At 43.7% G+C, this 13,618-nt stretch overlaps 1 protein-coding gene across 1 annotated transcript in view; it reads left to right on the plus strand.

The window, feature by feature from the left end:
• Nucleotides 1-234: 234 nt before the first annotated feature.
• LOC112145680 (plasma membrane calcium-transporting ATPase 2) overlaps nucleotides 235-13,618 on the plus strand; it is a gene marked incomplete in the record, with an annotated part of 77,027 nt that continues 63,643 nt past the window's right edge. The window contains 1 exon segment of the mRNA XM_024271061.2: nucleotides 235-368.

Raw genomic sequence — 13,618 nt, forward strand, 5'->3', positions numbered from 1 at the left:
CTGGGCCGAGCATCGGGGCTTTTCCCACCCCGCTCTGCCCCCCCGCCCCGCGCGGCCCTCATTTGCTGGATCAGTTTTACAGCAGGAGAGGGAGGGGGGAGTCTCTCCGTTCCTTTCACCGGATCGCTGCTTTTGGACTCGATCTCGGCTGGATTGTTCTCCGCCGCAGGACCAGAACCGGTCTCGTCACGGCAGCAAGAACCGGTCGAACCACCGGCGCAGTTCCCCCTCCCTCCCACGCGCTCGGTCAGTGTTTTTTTTCCCGCCCCCCCTGCAGTTGTCAAGTCGGAGCCGTGTTGGGAAATGGGCAAACCCCGGTGAACACGCCGTCCTGCCGCACCGACGCTCCGCGGGACTCGAACCTGGAGGTAATGTCCGATCCGCGCAAACTTTGCGGGGCGCGCGGGGCGATGTCCTCCGCGGCGTTTCCGTTCCGTCGGTGCCGCGAAAGTTGAGTCTGGAAACGGTTGAATCGTGATCTGACTTTTCCTGCCCAGCATCCGGGTAACGCTCGGTAACGGCGGGTCCCCCCCTCCCCCTTTAACCTTGACAGCCGTTAGGACACGTTCATCCACAGGTGTTAACGCGAGCGGAACCGGCGGAGTGGGAAACGGAATCTGCTTGGAGGCGTTTTCCGCGGACGGTTCCCCGTTCCTGCCGGATCTCGGTCGGTCCGCGGTGGCGGCCGCCCGGTGACCGTCAGCCCCCCCGGACCCCCTGAAACAGCCGCAGGAGCGTTTCCGCCCCTCCGCGTCGGACTCGAACGCGGCCACGGCCGGTGCGGACGCGGCGGAGCGGGCACGTTTTCCTGTTGCTGCAGCGCGCGCTCCACTCCGGAAAGTGTCGGTGTGGAGGAGGGGGGGCTCCCGCGCCGCTCACATGGCGGGCAGACGGGAGACGTTTCCGGGAAGTCGGGGTTCGGTTGTGATTTGTGGGCTGAGGAGTCGCGGAACGGTCGGAACCGCGGGGGCGCGCGGGTCCGCCCGGGCACGAGCGCCGCAGAGGCTGCGGGGCTACAGGTCCTGTTGGGGGGTCTCCAGTCACCGACATGCGGGGGGACTGGTTGCGGGTGCCCGGTGCGGGTGCGCGCACTGCTCTCCCGGCGCTTTCCCGCTCCTCGCACCGGAAATAGCGCTTTCCCGCTGCAGGAGACTCGCTCTGGAGCGCGTTTGGTTTTAATTAGCGGGAGTTCGGCGCGTGCCGAGCCGTGCTGACGTCACCGCCATGGTGTGTGGAGGAGCGACTGCGCAGGCTCTGCCCCCCCACACCCGGTCTCCACCCCCTCCCCCAGCTGGGTGTGTCCTGCCTCACTGCGTTAGGAGGGGGAGGGGGGGGGGATCCCTCATCTTGGCTCTTGACTCCTCCCAGCTTTTGACCTCCACAGAAGGACATGGCTGCTCCTGTCTGCTGCAGACGATGGAACAGAAATCAAAAAGCAAAAGTTTGAGTCAAACCTGAAAGACTTCCAGAAAACATCAAGTCAGGAGAGACTTCCAGGTCCGAGTCTTCTCCACCCCCATGTGAAGGATTATAGAGCCAAGTATGAGCTCTAAACACCAGGCTGTACTCTATCCAGAGTTAACTCACGAGTCATGAGTAGGGACCCATGACAAGTACCTGGTTCAGGTGTGTCCAGCCAATAAGAACATGCCAGAGCTGGGTATATTAGAACAGGGAGGCGGCTCTCCAGGACCAGGGTTCCCTACCCCTGACACATACAGCATTTCCTGTGATTATGCTAGTGTGAATGCTGTAAGGGGAGTTTGACCACTGAAGATGCTGAAATTAATAGCTAAAAACGCTGAAGCTGAAAAGTAGCCTAAAAACCAAATTAGCCTAAAAACTAAAAAAACAACAAAAACAAAATAAAAAGATGTAGGTTAGCCAAAAGAGCTAGCATGTAGCTGAAATATCAGCTAAACTCCAAAACAGCGTGAAAATCTTAGTAAATGTCAAAATAGTCCATAAAGCTAGCAGAATGTCAATTTTACAAAATTAAAAAACGTAACTTTTAAACATAATTCTGAATAATTAAAAGGTGGGAATGTTATTCCAGAATAAATCAACTTAAATCTTAAAAACTTTTAATATTTTACTCATAAAAATATTTTAGGTTAAAATAATACAAGTTAGAAATGAGCACAAGATAACATAGAGCCATTAATAACAAAATAAAATGATCTGGAGGGCCGGATAGAATTACCCGGAGGGCCGGATCTGGCCCCCGGGCCTTGACTTTGACACGTGATATAGAAGACCACATACACACTTGTGCGTGGATGCAGACAGATCGACTCTTTCATGCTAAAAAACCAAAAACTCCACACACAAACCCAAGCATACACACAGACGCTTCTAGACCAACGCTTTGGTTTGAATGGTTGTTGTTGTGGCAGGTAGTTCACAGAGATTTGTACTGTTTTTAAAATATGAACTCTGTCATATATGAGACGACCTGCGTGGTAAATGATTGGTTTGTAACGTGATGGAAGTGTATTTGTGTGTTCTCAGTTGTGTTCATTTTCCGGACCGTTTGTATGGTGTTTCTGATACCACAGTAGAAGGCTTTGAAATGTGGGATTTAGATGTGCGTTTCAAATACTCAATTACTGAATGTAGTATGCATTGGTACTGCTGTCATAGTGGTGCTCAGGACAGCAGCCCTTCCTTCACTCGTGTCTCTCTCCTAAAGCACAGCTTTAAAACTGGGGGGACACATGGAAACCCCCCTGCAGACGGAATCCCTGAACCAGATTCAGCTGCAAACAATTTGTCTTATGTAAGTCATCATCAATTATTAATGGGTGCAGCTGTTTGTAGCCCAGTCCTATATCTAAGATCTGTATGCTCAGCAGAGCCGTCGTCCTCCTGGTTGTGATCTGGTTGGCTCTTATTATTATTTTATGATTCCTGTGGAGTAAAAGGATGCAGACTCACTAAAATGGAGGACTGTCAGTAAATACTATTCACATTTGTATTGTTGGGGTGTTATCCTTTTAACCAGGAAACTCTTGCAGTTTTTATGTAATTATTGAGACACAAATGACACAAGCAACAGACTCCAAGAGCATTTGTACCACAAACAAACCTTTCAGCTGGAGACTACATTGATACCCAGCAGCCTTTGTCATCCAGAACATTCCACAGATCTGGATTCACTGATGTTAAAGAGTACACGAGGCTCAGACCAGGGGTGTTGGGTTCCTCCTGCTCCCATCACTGGAATGCCACACTGGTAAAGTAAGGCTACAGCTCTTCTTTATTTTTTAGTTGTTAACACCATTCTTTAATTTATAAAGCCCTTTAACACAGCCTAATTGCTAGAAAGCGCTGTACAATAAACACCATGAACACTAAAAGATAAAATAGAAGCATAAAACAACTAAAACCAAAACAGTAAAACAGATTTCTAATTACCTCAGTTTTCTTCTCATTAAAACTCAAGAAGCTGCTCTCCATCCACGCTCTGATTTCATGTAAACATGACATTAACTGTTTAAGGGAGGAGCCGTTCTTGTTCATTGGGAGGTAAATCTGGCTATCGTCTGCATAGAAATGAAAGGACTCTCCATGTTTCCTTATGATAGACCCAGGGAAAGAAGATAAAGGGAAACCAGAAGTGGTCCTAAAATTGAGCCGTGTGGGACCCCAAAGGACAGTGGAAGTAAATTTAGAGTCATGGTTCGGCCTGCCAGGCATGACTTAAACCAGGTGAGAGCGGCAACACCAACCGCCACCACACTAAGCATTAGAGCTCACTGGGTATCTCACAATACATTGGGATACGCAATACATGTCTCATGATATAGACGATATCATGATACTGCGATTATTGGTAAAAATCATCTCAAACATGAACATCAATTGAATTGGAATTATCTGTAAACTTCAGTGTTAACAATAGTAAACATGAGCAGCAGCACCGCTACTTAGTGCAGAATTGTTGTAAACAACAGAACAAAAATGTAATAATTCAAGTAGCTGCCAGATTCATTGGTGCAATGTGCGCCCCCTATCTGCCTCCAGAGGAACATCTAACCAAAGGATGAATAATATAACGTTTTACAGCCTCTTCAAACGAAAATCAAAGATCGATACTTGGTGAGAACCATCGAGAATCAATCGCTGGCGTAAATATTGTGATATATATATCGCAATTATTGGCACACCCCTAGTACAAAGTATAAAGTACTATTCAATGTGATCAAATGAATAACCATCACACGTATTTTAGAAAATGATTTGTATGTGGGTTTGTATGTGTTAAAAATAGGTGTTAAAGTGGAGAAAGAAAGTGAGCAAACTCTTGTTTTAAATTAACTTTAATGTGCTAAAAGAACAACAGCTGATATTTTAGCAAAAAGTTACTGATAACTTTACATACTTTACTTGCTTTGAAAACATCTGTCTAAAAAATGTGTTTCAAATGGAATCATAAGAAATAAATGAAAATGGACGTGAGGAAATGGTTCTGCTTGCACAGTAATGTGGACGTACTGATAAAATGTGGCCTATTTTACATCCGGATGACTAAAGTTGTGGTGCAGGCTTTGTTGCATTCCATCCTAATTGTGGTTCTGGAGAGCGTTTGGACATTGATGCATTAGACTCTTTTAGCCGTTTGATGAAATAAACCCAGTGTTATTAGGTCAGTTGTTGGCTTGAGAGGACAGAAGAAGAAGCTGCCCTGCACCCCGTCTGTCTTCTGCTCAGACTCATCTATGTGGACAGACACAGTGAAGTGGGCTGAGTCTGCAGCGTTGATGATCTTAACCGGACAATGTGAGAATGTCCCCTCAGCACACACTTATGTAAGGCTTCATTCAGTGTGTGACTAACCAGAAGTTTGTGCAGACATACGCCTCACAGCAGCCAGTCATGCGTCTGTCTGTGCATGCTGGTCCATGTTTCTGAGCCGACACTTCCATGTCTGACGGGGCTTCCTGTGCGGTCACATTTCATCCAATCAGTTTATCTAATTAGGATCAGTTTTCGTCAATTTCAAGTAATTTATAAATAAGCAGGTCAAGGATTCAATTTAGTTCTGTAATCTCATTTGTTTGCTTGTTACAGTTTGTATTAGTGGCCTGATGAACACTGACGGACGGGGCTTCACTGGGAATGAAATGCGTAGCAAGAGATGTAAAAAGGTGATTTATTAGATCACATAATTGATGAAATCAGGTCCTGATCAGTCTAGTGTGAAGCTGTAAAGATTCTAGGAATGAAATGGACCCTCTAGAAGCTTCGGTGACATAAGAAGTACATCAAGCTGAGTTGTAGTTTTTAATGGAAGTAACCATCAATGTACTGGGAATTTTTTAGTGTGAGCCCCCACTGAACACAGACTAGACATGTTTGAGGTAATACTTTCTTAAAGTGTGGGTATAGGACAGAGGTCTGCAACTTTGGACACTTAAAGAGCCATTGGAGAGGATTTATTACTGACCAGAACCCAACGAGAGCCACAAAGTCTGTAAGAAATGGACATGGATTTGCATCCAAGTTCATGTGCCTATTTTCATGTATATATAAAAATACATACGCATAAAGATAAAATACTGTTACAAAATACTACTACTTTCCACAGTCATTTCTGTTCATGACTTCCTTTCAAAATAAAACACTTCCTGTATCACAATGGATCATCTCAATGCAGTAAATGTAAAGTATGTGATTAAACTGTGATTAAAAAAAGTTAATTTCACTATTTGGGGTCAGAAATTTGTAATTCTAACAAACCAAAATCATATCAGAGCTAAGTAATTGACTTTTACTGTAATTTTTGAACCATTAGGCACACTTAAAATCCTTGAATTTATTCAAAAATAGTAAATCTGCTGAATGATCTGGTGTGCTTTAATTCTGGTTGTGTTTTCATCACCCAGAGAGCCACAATGAAGGGGTCTCAGAGCCACAGGTTGTAGACCCGCGGTATAGAGGATCAGAACTGTTAAGGTGTTCTTGTTTTTGGGTACAGAGATGTAGCAGAGGTGATAAAGATCCTCCTGCAACAGAGCCTTGCAGAGTCTAGAACAGGGATGTCAAACTCAGTCACACAGAGGCCAAAATCCAAAACACACCTTCGGTCGCAGGCCGAATAAGACAAAACTTTTATTGAAAACTCTAAAACTACATTTTTAAAACTGTAAAAAAATTTCCCTTTTTAATGCAAACTGAACCTTTAGACGAGGCCAGTACTGGTACCCTGACCCTAGCCTGGTCCGCGTCTGGAACGGTACCACATCTGGAACTGGTACTGTCTGGTACCGGGTTAAGGTTAAGATACCGGTGGCGGTTGGGGAGCCTTAATTTAACAGGAACAGCCAGCATATCAAATAACGAGGAGTTGAGGACACTATAAACGTTATTTTTTGACGCGGGGGGTCGTTTAACCAAGCGTCAGCATGTGACGACTTAGTCATGAGAACGTGTTGCAATATGTTACCAGCGCAAGATAACTGCGGGCCGTTAATAGCAAAAATATAAAATGATCGGACGGGCCGGATCCGGCCCCTGGGCCTTGACTTTCACACATGTGAGTCTAGAAACTTCTGTGGGAATCTTGCAAAAAGACATTACCAGGTGGATTCTAATCAAGACGTACAGAAATGGTTGCGTTCACCATTTTTCATGAATTGTTATCTTCTCTGTCTGATGTGGCGTTTTCTGCACTTGATTGTTTAGCACGAGACTCTTAGACTCAAAGCTACCAGGAATGTTGGGTTCAGTATCAGTTCATATCTATACTTTTTAAGTCAATGTTACTGCTACCTGATGACGTTTAAACACAAAATCTTTAACATACTGTAACTTTTCAACCGCTAACAGGATCATTTCAGGAATGGTCCTGTTAGCAGTTGAAAAGTTACAGTATATCAAAGAACATAAGCACTGGAGCTTGGGTGTGAAAGGGTTAAAAATGGCGGTAGATGTCACACTGCCTTTTATTCTTGGCCTCTCTGTCATTATGCAAACTATAAACTTCCAACAGGAGAGTTGCATGAAAATAAACTGTAGTGTTCAACAAATTAATGTGTAAAAAATGAAGAAATAGTTGAACATGAATCAATGACTGCTTTGATTAAACAAGCTGCAAAGGATGTTGGTTGTTTTGTGTCACGCTTGTTGTCACGATAACCTTGGTGTTTGTATCATGGAAAAGCAGAAACAGCAGTCACTCCCTTCCTGGAAGTGGTTGCGATAAACGCATTCAGGCTGGAGTTTGTGCAGAGCTTGAGGACCGCCGTCTGTCTGAGCGCGTTCAAGACGCAGCCTTCCTCTGCAGCATGACAACTGCTGATAAAGACGACAGAACAGAGATGCTGCACCAGTGTGAGCAGCATGCGTTACAGATTAGAGGTTTTAACCCATGAGGGGTCAAACTTGGAAAACAAATGGCAGTAAATCGGTTTGTTCACATGTAAAGCTTCAAGGAATATGACAAAGTAATTCTCTGTATTTTCTGTTTGCTAAAACTCTGGTCAAGGAAAAACACCACAAATGGCCGGACAGAAATGTAAAAAAAAAATAATAATAAACTTGTCATTGTTGTAAAATTACGACGGCGTATTAGAGCCACTTTATTAACTAAAAAATACTTTTTTAATTATGACTTTAAATCTTGTAAATTTACGAGAAAAAAAGTCCTAACTACAAAATTACAAGAATAAAAATGTATATTTATGACTTTAAAAGTCAGAAGCTAAATTTATGCCTTTTTTCTCGTAGATTTACAACTTTTAATCTCATAAATTTATGAGATTTAAAGTTGTAAATTTACGAGATTTAAAGTCGTAAATTTAAGAGATTTAAAGTAGTAAATTTACGACATTATAAATAGAACATTTCAGAGAAAACAACTCGTAAATTTACGAGATTTAAAGTTGTAACTTTATGAGATTCAAAGTTGTAAATTTGGGAGAAAGAAATTTGAAAATTTATGACATTTAAATTAGTACATTTACAATATTAAAAGTTGTAAATTTACGAGATTTAACTTTGTAATTTTACGAGAAAAAAAACTCCTAATATTACTTTTGTTTTGGAGGCCCTAATACTTGTAGTAAAATAAAAACTATTATTCGAATTTGCATTTAGAAACTTTAGTCCCCCTGTGATACTTGAACCACTTCAGTACCTTAATACAATCAAGTCTTGATCTCACCTGAATTTCTTCAATAAAGTTGAAATCTGCACAGTGTTTCTTAAAATGCATTCCACTGTGATAACTAGAATTAAAGAAAAAAAAGTTCTCCTGAATTTGATCAAAACTTGTCAGTGTAGGAACGGCCTGAGTGATCAGAGAGATTAGGAATAATAGGAATATACCTCCCATCAAAATAATTTTGACAGCTGACCTTTGACCCTACACCATCAAACTTTTTTTGTTTTCTTAATAATGAAATTATATTGCATAGAAGTAATTTATGAATGGTATGAACATGTCTCTGTTGTCATCTAACTGTAAACTCAAATTCAAGCACGCAGAGAAAAGAAAGCTTACAGTTTTTGTGTAACACTCACTTCTAATACACAGTGGATTCAATTTTATTATTATATTAAAAAAACTTTTATGTCCTACAAATGATTTTGTTGTATTGATCCACCACGTCTTAAAGTCCGGTCCGTGAAATATTGTCCGACTGTAAAGTGGTCCATGAACACATAAAGAAACAGCTGTTTAACATTAGCATCATGCTAATGCTACATCACCAAATCAAGACTTTGTTTAAACTTTTTGTTGCTGATATAAGTCCAGCTGGTTCTGATTGACTCCCGTTAAAAATCACCAGATGTTCCGTGGCTTCATCAGCCGAGACTAAGCGTTACATGGAGAAGATCTGTGGAAGTGACCGCGGGGGTGTGGTTACCTGTGGGCGTTTGATTACCTTTCATGCCGACGAAGGGAGTGGAGAGGTCCAAAAAAGTCATCAAAATAAGAGCTAATGAACATAATTAGATGCAAACATTTAGACTAACTCTCTAACTTTTACTCACCAAAGAGAAGAAAATGCTCACTACTGACGAGTGTCAATTTCGGACCCTTCAAAATAAAAGTCTATCGCGACAGACTCATTCCTCTATGGAGGAATGAGTCTGTCGCGATATCTATGGTTTTATCGCCCAGCCCTATCCTGAGACTGATCACTGGTGCTACGGTTCTATTGAAAAAGACCAGCAGGACTGGAGGAATCACAAAGACACATGCTGTTCTCAGAGTAATAAGACATCAGTCAGAGAGGGAGGGGAACAGATGGAGGGCAGTGTGAAAACCGACAGGGATTGAAACACTAATGCTTTCTGCATGTTGGCAATGTTATTTTGTTGGCCAGAACTTAACTTCCTTCTTCTAAAATGAAACAGGTGCCGTGTGTTGTTTGAGGAGAATCTGAGCTCGTCTTCTCCTCTGATACCGGCTTCTTCTTCATCTCAAACACACTCTGGATATGAAGGTCTAAGGTTGTTTTTGGGCCACGGCTGGCTCAATGTTTAGAGGAAAACCAGACGTGGTCACATTAGGATGGAAAATGATCGTATCACATCCTCTCCAGCTGTGTGTTTAGGTGAAAACATTAACAAAGTCGTAGATCTGCCACGAGGTTTTAAATCTGAGCAAAGTAACTTCCTATTCTGAGCATTAAAATATTCCCACAGCATATGCAGTGTTGGTTTTCTAAGGCCTGAACTAGGGACTCGTTTTCCGGTGACTCCGTGTGTTTTCAGGGCTGATGGGAGTTTGTGAATGCAGCAAACGTGTCATGAGATCATCACTGAACCAACCAGCCTCAGGGACTCTTTTGGTTTTCCCCCTACACTTGAGCCAGGTCTGCCCATTTGGACTTAACATGAACAGAACTTTGAGACTGGATTATTGGTGGTCCGGGTTCACAATGATGGTTCCAATTGGACTACAGTTGGTGAAAGACGGAGAAGAGGAGGATAGTGTGTTTGTTGGCACAATGTGGATGTAGTGGGAGGGATCCTGAGGGAAGAGTGTCCTAAGAATCTTCTGGAGGTGAAGAGATTGCCGGATAAGGTTATGAGTCTGAAGCTGAAAGTTGGAGGTGTGATGTTGACTGTTGTCAATGGATAAAGCTTATGAGTCATGGAGTAAAGTCATGGAAAAGAGTAGAGGAAGCTAAACTCAGAAGTGAACATTTGTGTGGTTTCATGCAGAAAAACAAAAACCACAGATGTAAAAATATCTGCTTTGAGGATGTTTCTGGAGAAGAACAGAGAAGGTCAGGTCCTCCTGTAGAGAAAGTCTGAGAGGATCTAGAGAGGGGAGCTGTGGTTCTGAGGAGGACGTCTGGAGCGACTTGGACAGGACATGGATGGGAGCTGGAAGACAGTGTGGAGATGTTCTGTAGTTGAATGGGGGGGTGGGGCAGCAGCAAGGATCTTGTTTACTGCGGTGATGGACTGAGGACGAGGTTGGACTGGAGTTTCTGAGGATCATGATGTTTGCAGATGACACTGTGATCTATAGGAATGAAGGTCGGCTGCAGCAAGTCAGAGTATCTGTGAGTAAAAGAGAAGAACTCGAGTGAAGGATTCTTTCCTGAACAAACATGAATGGTCTTAGACTGTCCCAGGACGTAACCCTTATGCTAGGCATGTTTACATTTACTTTTTTTTCCAAGGATTGTTTTCATCTTCACTGGTGTCTGTGGCAGACATAAAATCCTGTCCACTTTTGTCATAGGAAGGATCACACATAAATATAAGAGTGGGGTCATCTGGACCCCATATGAGAGCACAAGGGTTAATCTGACCCGCAGTCTTCTAGACGAGAGGGACGGCTTAGAGGCCACGCCCCTCTTCCTGTTGTTGCTGGCGTTTTATTGTCACCGACACGTTTTGGGGGTTTGAGTGAGACGTTCTCCCTCCTGGATTTCTGAGTCAATATTCATTTTCACTAAATCTCGTTGATAGTTTTTAGTGCTTGTAAAATAGTGATCCGTGTTAACCTAAACTAACATTTTTATTTCTGAAATGTAACTGTTTTCTTGAGAAGAAACAAAAGATTCAGTGTTCTGGGATGTTGGGTACCAATGAAAGGATCCTGGACTGACTGAACATCCGGATATTTAAGCACATTTGGTAGCGTTAAAATGCAGGAAAATGTCTGCTCCTGTTTTCAACAGTTGAGCGGATCCGTCTGCACGGCTGTGTGGTTGTGGAGAAACCTCACAGCAGACGTTTCCTTTCTGCTCTGCAGCGGCTGCAGAGTCCCTGCTGTGTGTCGTTTCTCTTCCTTCCCTGCTGTCGCGGCGTCGCCAAGGTGACCCGGACCTCCGCTGGTTAAGAAGCTGCAGGCTCGCGGCGGCCTCGGCGCCGGCCGGGATCACAGAAATGTTTGTGTTGCAGAGCTGGGTGTAGCTGAACGTTGATGATGACTGCACACAATCACTGCACACTGTGAAAACACGCCGCTGTCACCGCCAAGACGCCTCAAACTGGGACAGGATGAAGGAAATCTGCTCAAACATTAAAAAAACATCAAAGATCAGGAACCTGCTCGCTGCTCGTGGAGGAAAAATCTTGGCTGAACTTCAGAGACTAAATTCTCTGTCAGGTTTTCCACTTCAGTTTCCTGAGCTGTGAGTGTTTCAGTGGAGCAGAATCACCGCTTCAAAGATTTACTGTCGACTTTAGCAAAGTCTGAGTGTTTAGATCATGACTTTATGAGAACGTGGTATTCAAAGGTTCATCAGGGAAAAACGGCGGTATGTGTTCAACCGGGTGTGTGTTTGTGTGTTTGTGTGTAAATGTGTGTGTATCTTTGCATGTGTGTTTATGTATATCTTAATGTGTGTGTTTGCCTGTGTGTGTATATGTAAGCACCTTTGTGTGTGTTTGTATGGTGTTTGTGTGTCTTTTCATGTGTGTGATGTCTCTGTGTTTGTCATTGTGTGCGTGAGTTTGTGTGTATCTTTGTCTCTGTCTTTGTGTGTGTGTGGTGTTTGTGTGTGTATCTTCGTGTGTGTGTGTTTGTAATTGTTCTTGCGTGTGTGTGGTGTCTGTGTCATTGTGTGTGTGTATCTAGGTGTCTGTCTTTGTGTGTGTCACTGCGTGTAGGTGTGTCTTTGTTTAGTGCGTGCGAGTTTGTGTTTATCTTTGTGTCTGTCTTTGCGTGTGTGGTGTTTGTGTTTGCATCTTTGCGTGCTTGTGTTTGTATGTCTTTGCATGTATGTGTGTGTTTGTGTGTAAATCTTTGTGTGTGCATGTTTGTGTCTTTGTGTGGTTGTGTAGTGTGTGCGTATTTGTGTGTATCTTTGTGTCTGTCTTTGCGTGTGTGTGGTGTCTGTTTTGTCATTGTGTGTCTGAGGTGTGTTTCTGTGTGTGTGTGTTTGTGTTTGTAAGTGTATTTGCATGTGTGTGTTTGTGTTTGTAAGGGGCTGCACGGTGGCGCAGTGGTTAGCGCTCTTGCCTCACAGCGAGAAGGCCCCGGTTCGACTCCCGGCTGGGACCTTTCTGTGTGGAGTTTGCATGTTCTCCCCGTGCATGCGTGGGTTTTCACCGGGGACTCCGGCTTCCTCCCACCGTCCAAAAACATGCTTCATAGGTTCATTGGTGACTCTAAATTGCCCCTAGGTGTGAATGTGGGAGTGACTGTGTGTGTGATTGAGGCCCTGCGACAGACTGGCGACCTGTCCAGGGTGTACCCCGCCTTCGCCCTTCAGTAGCCGGGATAGGCTCCGGCGCCCCGCGACCCTGAAAGGGACAAAGCGGTCAAGAAGATGGATGGATGGATGGATGGATGGATGTGTTTGTAAGTGTATTTGCATGTGTGTGTTTGTGTAGTGTGTGTTGGTGTGTATCTGTGTGTGTTTGTGTAGTGTGTGTTGGTGTGTATCGGTGTGTGTTTAACGTCTGACAGTGTCGTCATGTGACTGTGACGGCGCTCTGGTGAAGACGTTCTGCTTTTCGCAGCAGCTGGATCAGAATCTGAAGACGTTTCCCAGATTCGGGTCATGATCTAACAGGCTGGATTTGAAGTGCAGAGTTGGTGGATTGATCTTCACTCCAACTTAGACTCAATCCTCAAACACTTGAAAACCTGAGAACTTTAAGTCTTTAAGCTGCTTCAGTTTTCCTTCAGTTTCCGTAGGAACAGGAAGTTCTAGGCGGACCTGCTTCATCCACTGTAGACAGACAGACTTATTATTTTAAGTTTGCATGGTTGTAATGTTGTCATCAAAGTGTAGGAGCTGCACACTAAACTCTCAGCTACGTACCAGATGATCCATCATCGTGTTCAGATCTTTGCTGCTGATCCTTCAAGAAGATGTGGAGGAAAAAAAACTAGGACCAACACAGAAAAACGAAGAGCATCCGTGTTTAAGGCTGTCTCAAACCTGATCAAACTGGACACACGAGACTTCCATTAACAGTTAGTAACTTTCATATGAAGGATCAATCACACACTAATACAGACTCTCCATCATTAGTTTCCATCAGTCTCAACAGAGATGTCTCAGACCTAAACAGTGAACGCATCAGATCCTAAAAACGGCCAACCATCTGGTCTTCCTGCCGCTTTTCCTGTTCATAACAGGAAGTGACATACCTAAAACTTTATGAACAAGAACACAAATGACAAAACTGTTTA

The sequence above is a fragment of the Oryzias melastigma genome, linkage group LG5 (genome assembly GCF_002922805.2).
Source record: "Oryzias melastigma strain HK-1 linkage group LG5, ASM292280v2, whole genome shotgun sequence".
Classification (NCBI taxonomy): Eukaryota; Metazoa; Chordata; class Actinopteri; order Beloniformes; family Adrianichthyidae; genus Oryzias; species Oryzias melastigma.